The sequence below is a fragment of the Tyto alba genome, unplaced genomic scaffold, assembly GCF_018691265.1.
Source record: "Tyto alba isolate M040663 unplaced genomic scaffold, T.alba_DEE_v4.0 Super-Scaffold_48, whole genome shotgun sequence".
Classification (NCBI taxonomy): domain Eukaryota; kingdom Metazoa; phylum Chordata; class Aves; order Strigiformes; family Tytonidae; genus Tyto; species Tyto alba.
Window position 1 is genome coordinate 15239298 of NW_024881324.1, and position 6000 is coordinate 15245297.

The window sequence follows — 6000 nt, forward strand, 5'->3', positions numbered from 1 at the left end:
CAATCGTGTAAACAAAAATAATAGTTTTCTGCCTCTTTATCATTCAGTTGAAGATTGCTTGCCTTACTGGACGCCAAAACACAAACTGTGCTTTAATCAAATAAAAATTATTGAGCTCAACAGGGCAACTGAGTAAAATTTAATGGCCTGTGACTTACAGGTTACACCATATGATCTAGTCCCTTTTGGCTTCCAATTCTACAAACCTAAATGGAATTTAAGCCCTGCTTTTTTTTTAATTAGAACATTGGTGAGACTGAAGGGGCCTATCTAGCTGCAGCCACGCGTAGGTGTGGATGAATGACTGTATTTTCGTTGAGTAAAAGACTGCCCTTCTACATTGTATTTGGCTTCATTTTTGAGGTGGCTGGATATCCAGTCCAAATAAAAATTGGCCCAGAATTAGTTTCCACTTCCTATCCTTCCTTTTGCTGAAACAAATAAAAGCTGGGATTCAGCTTGCAAAACTCCAGGCTTTGTGGGCAGGGTCTGAAAGTCCTTTTGCTAACCAAAGAGCACAGTACATAAGGAACATACAAGATGCATCCAGAAATTCTTTGCAATATTAGTCTGACTCAATACCTCCAGTCAAGAAAGTTAATAATTATTTCCAAGGAACTTTTGCCAGATGGCTCTGCAATTGCTTAATTGCTTATATGCTGACTCAGGAGTGAGACCTGAGACGCATTTCAGAGAAGATGCCCACAGAGAAGAACGTGAAAATAGATCAAAGCGGATATTGAAATACACATTGTATTAGTTCCAAATGTAGGTTCCAGGCCAAACTGACGCAGCAGAAACCTTGGTAATAATGAACTTGACTTTGTAAGTAGCCACCAGAATTCAGCTTCTTACCTGGGTCTAGTCAGGTCTAGAAATCTTATTTCCTATTACTTTACTCAAAGACTGAGAAGGACTTACTATGTGACAATCATTAAGCATCTAACTTGGCCATAAGGCAGAATTCGCTTGATACAAAGCCTGCTCAGAAGTTAATGGAATACTTTATTCATGGAGCAGTTCATTCATGATGGTTCCACTTGCTTAGCCATAATCAAGTGAAGAAAACGTTTGAAGACTTGTTGTCCACTGCTCATGCCAATACATGTTCTCTACAGAATACTCTGAAAACTTCTGTTATAAAACTAGTACCATAGTGTATTGAGGATGCCATAAGTAACAGCTAATGCTTCCTTCAGTGTAGATTTAATTCTAAAATCAACATCAGGTCTTATTTTAAAAATCTTCCCTGAAATTGTCACGACTTCCTTCAGGACTGAGCCCAGCAATTCAAACAGAATATCCCACATTTACCCTTTGCTTTTTTTCCAGGTGGAAACAAAGTGCAATTTGAAACCACACAAGATCTGCCAGAGAGATAAGGTGGCTACAATTTCTGGCATTAAGAGCTTGCTAAAACTCTCAGTGTTCTGAGTAATATTATAAAGTCATATAGGAAAATATCTGGAAGCCATGGTATAACAAAACTGAGGTTTTGGAAGCTTAGAAATTTCTACCACTTGTGAAAATTACTAGACTGGGTATGTGTTTGCATCCTGGCTGCAGCATACCAATTGGTGAATTAGCTGGGTGTAAATCTGGGTGCGAGACAGTTCTTTATCTCCTTCACTGCTAACACTGAGTAGCTGCAAGTAGGAAATATCCCTCCATTCCCTGATTTTAATCTCCAATCTATCTTCCCTGCCTTCTTGCCCTGGTATCCCCCTTCTGTGTAAGCAACTGGTGAGTACCCATGCTGACACTCTTCCTCCCATGTCATGAATGAGGCACCTACCTTCTTCTGCAGCATGCCCACTACTGAGATGGGATACCCATATTTGCAATTCTTCTTTTAAGTGACTACAAAACCTTATTTTTTTTTTTTGTGAGAAGATCTGTCTTAACAGTACTGCTTTTATTGTTCATTAAATCAATCTTCCTTGAAGCCTAGGGCAGATACATTATTCCTGCCATGACTACTTTGCTTGTTTATAGATAGAGGATTTGTGTCCTGTTCCATGCTGTGTTCTCCAGTGCTACTCTACCACTGTCAGAAAAGAAGTTTTTCCTAAAGTCTAACCCAAATACCCCTTGCTGCTGTTTAAGCTCAATGTTTCCCATTCTAATCACCATGGATGGAGGGAAGAGATTATTCCCTTCCTCATTGCAGCAACCTGTTATGTCCTCAGACTCACACCATGTTCCCTCCCAGCCTTCTCTCTTTTAGGCTGAACAGCCTCAGTTCTTTGAAGCTTTGCTTACAGGTCATCTTTTCTAGGGTTCTGAAGATTTTCACTAGAGGTTTTTTAGGGAACAACAGTCAGTGTGAACCACATTGTAGTAACATCCAAAGCTAAACTCACCCTAGGCTTTCTTAACTCTAAGCACAGCAGAGGATTACTGTATGTATATTACAAATTGTACCTGTATTTCTGCAACCCAGCACCATGTTTTCCTGCTTTGCAACAGCATGAATGTTGATTTTCACTTGGTTTATCATCCACATGCACTCTCCACCCCTTTTCTAGAGAAATGTCACTTGTCAGTTGCTCTTTATGCTGCATGTATGCATCTGATGAATCCTGCATAACATCCCATCGTGCACTTGCCCCACTGAATGTCATCCCATTTTTCCAGACCATTTCTGCAATTTGTTGGAGTTGTTTTAAATTATTAGCCTCCTCAGTAGCATACATCCTCTGCCTCTAACCCCATCCTCTTTTTACTTGAACACATACATTTTAGTCTGGCAAACTGCTTAGGACCATCTTGAATAGTTCTGGTTTCAAGGCTGATCCCTGCCAAATCCCAATCAGTACATTTTTCTAGTTTTGACAATCAACCACTGAAAACTACCCTCCAAGTTTAGTTTTCTATTAGTGAATCTTCTGTGCTAGGCTACAGAACTTTACAGGTTAATTTGATAGATATTTGAGATAACTATAATGGCACTTTTACCCCAAAATCAAGGCTTGTCTTTAATTTCAAGAAACTGCCAAGAATACCCAGTCTTAAAAGCTAACTGATAATATCTTAAATATTTAAATGAATACCGGTTTAACTTCAGTAGCTATTTGCTGAAGCTTTTGTGGAGCCTCAGAGGATCACTGAGGTTTGTGGGTTACTGATCTACAAGAAATTATATATCTGTAATTTGCAATATGAATAAATAACATGTTACTAATTATTTCATTTTTGAGTGCTCAGAGGATAAACTAGAGACTTGATTTTCAATATTGGAACTGAGACTGAAAAAAATGCAAAAATAAAAGACCTATATTCTGTTAAAAATCAAACTCACAGTACTGTTAGACACTAATAGACTATTACCCATAACATTTGGAAGAAATACGTAACAGCTTATATGTACATTACAAAATAACTTTTGATATATGTGCAAAAACATATTTTATCCTTAATTTAAAAACATGTGTTGTTGTGTACAGCCCTTTCTATTCGTGTTTGTGAATATTACTGAGACAATATATTCTGTTTGAATCAGATTTTCATTACCAAACAATGTGTCAAATTTGAAACCTCCATAAGGAGATTTTTTTTTCCCCTTACAATGTGCATTACCTATTAAGAACTATTTTCCAGCAATATCAGCCCTTACAATTTTCCAATTTTTCATCTACAGACAGTTTGAAAAAAATTAAAGTGAATGGTATAACAAAATGAAATAATAATACTGCAGATGCAGGTGTGAAAAATGGGATTAATATTTTTTTTAGGGGTTGAAGTAAACTACACAGGAAAGAAGACTGAGAAAAAACAGATGATCCATCTGGCTTGAATAGGTGATCTTCATCTGAAGACTCCAGCAGTCCTTCTGTGAAGCTGGGAAAGACTGAGATGCTGTGATGACCAACGTAGCATCAAGCCTCACACTAGGCAGGGATATTTTGTATAAGCATCTTCTATATGGTGTAAATTAATTACGAGCACGTGTTGAGTGTTCTTCAGTAAACTAGCTCCTTGTGAGGCCAGCAGCTGAAAGGTTAGCTGTCTTAGAGTCCTAAATGACTTTTGGAAATGGAAATCACTTAGATACTTTTTAAAAGTACTTCACACATTTAAAATATAAATAGACTTGGGCCTGAACAAATGCTTAAATAAAGATAGACAAGAAGAAGTACTAGGTCCTTTTCCTTTCCAGAACAGCAAGTCTTCACTGCATGCTGAAATGTTTTTACTTTATGTTTTACCTAAAAGGCAGACTGTGGAATATATAATGTTTTCTCTCAAGTGATTTGTAGCAAAGGTTTGAACTGTTTTGTATAGAGGATATGGGTTGATTTCTGCTCCTGTATCTCCCTTCCCACAGCTTTAAGGAATAAAACTTAGCTCTTTAATGGTGTGCAGAGGTGTCACCATCCCCCAGCTTCCTTGAAATTGTAGTAGGTGATGGGCATGCAATGCACAGGCTCTTCAGGAATCCTGGCACCCCTGAATGCTGGTGGAAATGCTGAAGTCCGCTTCTTTGAAGGGGTAGAGGGGTTAGATTTCAAAAAGAAGCTGGGTTGTCCTTAATAGTGGGAGGCTTCCAGAGGAATAAGGTAGTCCTTTGAAGACTCCTATTGTTTATTGTACGAAACTGCCACCATGGTTCATTGCTCACAGAACTTCTCACTTCAGCTCTCTGCTCTCCTCCTCTTCCTGCCCCACAAATCTCGGTATTTATTTCTTTTTATGCCTTTAGTGCAAATGGAAACAGTATGCTCTAAATCTTGTTATTTCAAGATTTCCAGTAGAGCAACATTAAAGATGGGACTGAAATTGCAAAATATCCAGGATATGCCTCTTTCTGCTCTTCAGGAGTTCTAATCTCTCTCTGCTCCCTGCAGGTACTGCACCCATCAGCCACCCGAGGGGAAGACAAGACTGCAAAGCATAATTGCCAGAGAAGAACTTGTCCCACTCAGCAAATAGGAGACAAAGGAGATTTACAGGTTCATAACTACCATCATGCCAAACTGTAGATCCTTTGCTCTCAGAAGTAGAGCCATGACAGAAGTAATACCTGAACTGCTTTCATGGCAGGAAAAAAGGTTCTCTCTCCTCATACTTTGGTGTAACATCTGTACCCCTTTTGGTCTGGCAATGCAGACATGGTAGGAGATGTTTGCAGGTATTAAAATAAGCTCTTTTTCCAGGGAGAAACATCTTTTTGTTGTTCAGCTTCAAGGGATGCCACAACATGTGATACATTTGTGCAGACCTGTTTTTGCAGGGCTGGATGTAATGGGTGTTTAGCTAGTATGGAAGAGCAGACCAGTGTTGACAGAATTGTGGTAGAGTTCTGCTCTCTCTTGGCAGTGTAAATTACCATTTTAGATTTTGTTTCAGTTCTTGGTGGTGGTGGCATTAGTACCATGAGTAGGTCTCATCTGTAGAGTAACCACAAAAAAAAAAACCAAACAAACTAAAAAGAAGCTAAAACCAGAGCCATTTAAACCTCTACAAATGTGGAGTTATGTAAGGTGATATTTCAAGTTTTAGTTTATATCTCCTTTCTATTTTTTCTATATTGCTGTTATGATTTGCTTTCATTACCTTTATCTTGCTGTTTTGTGCCATTAGAATACAAGTTTGAGTGTGCATACATTCCCATCTTCCCTCCTTGCAGTCCTTCATGGAGAGCTACTTATATTCCTGCCCCTTGCCTTCTCAGAAAACAGTTCAGCCTTGTGACGGTTTCATTTTGGGTGAACAGGAGCTTGGTCAGTGCTAAAATTTGCGGACAAGCAGAAATTCAGTGGTTAAAGGAGGGACTGCACCCTCAGTTTGTCACCAGCTAGCCATGTGGGGTTCACCCCTGGGGCAGCATATACTGCACCCAGAAATGTAACAGCAGCTGTGGATGTGCACACTGCCTCAGCGGGCAGTGATGGATCAGATCCTGGGTCCGCCCAGGAGGTCCAGTCAACAGCAGTAGGAGACGGGGCCAGACAGAGCCAGAGGCAAGCTGCAAGGTGGATCTGAGAGGTCCATCCAGAA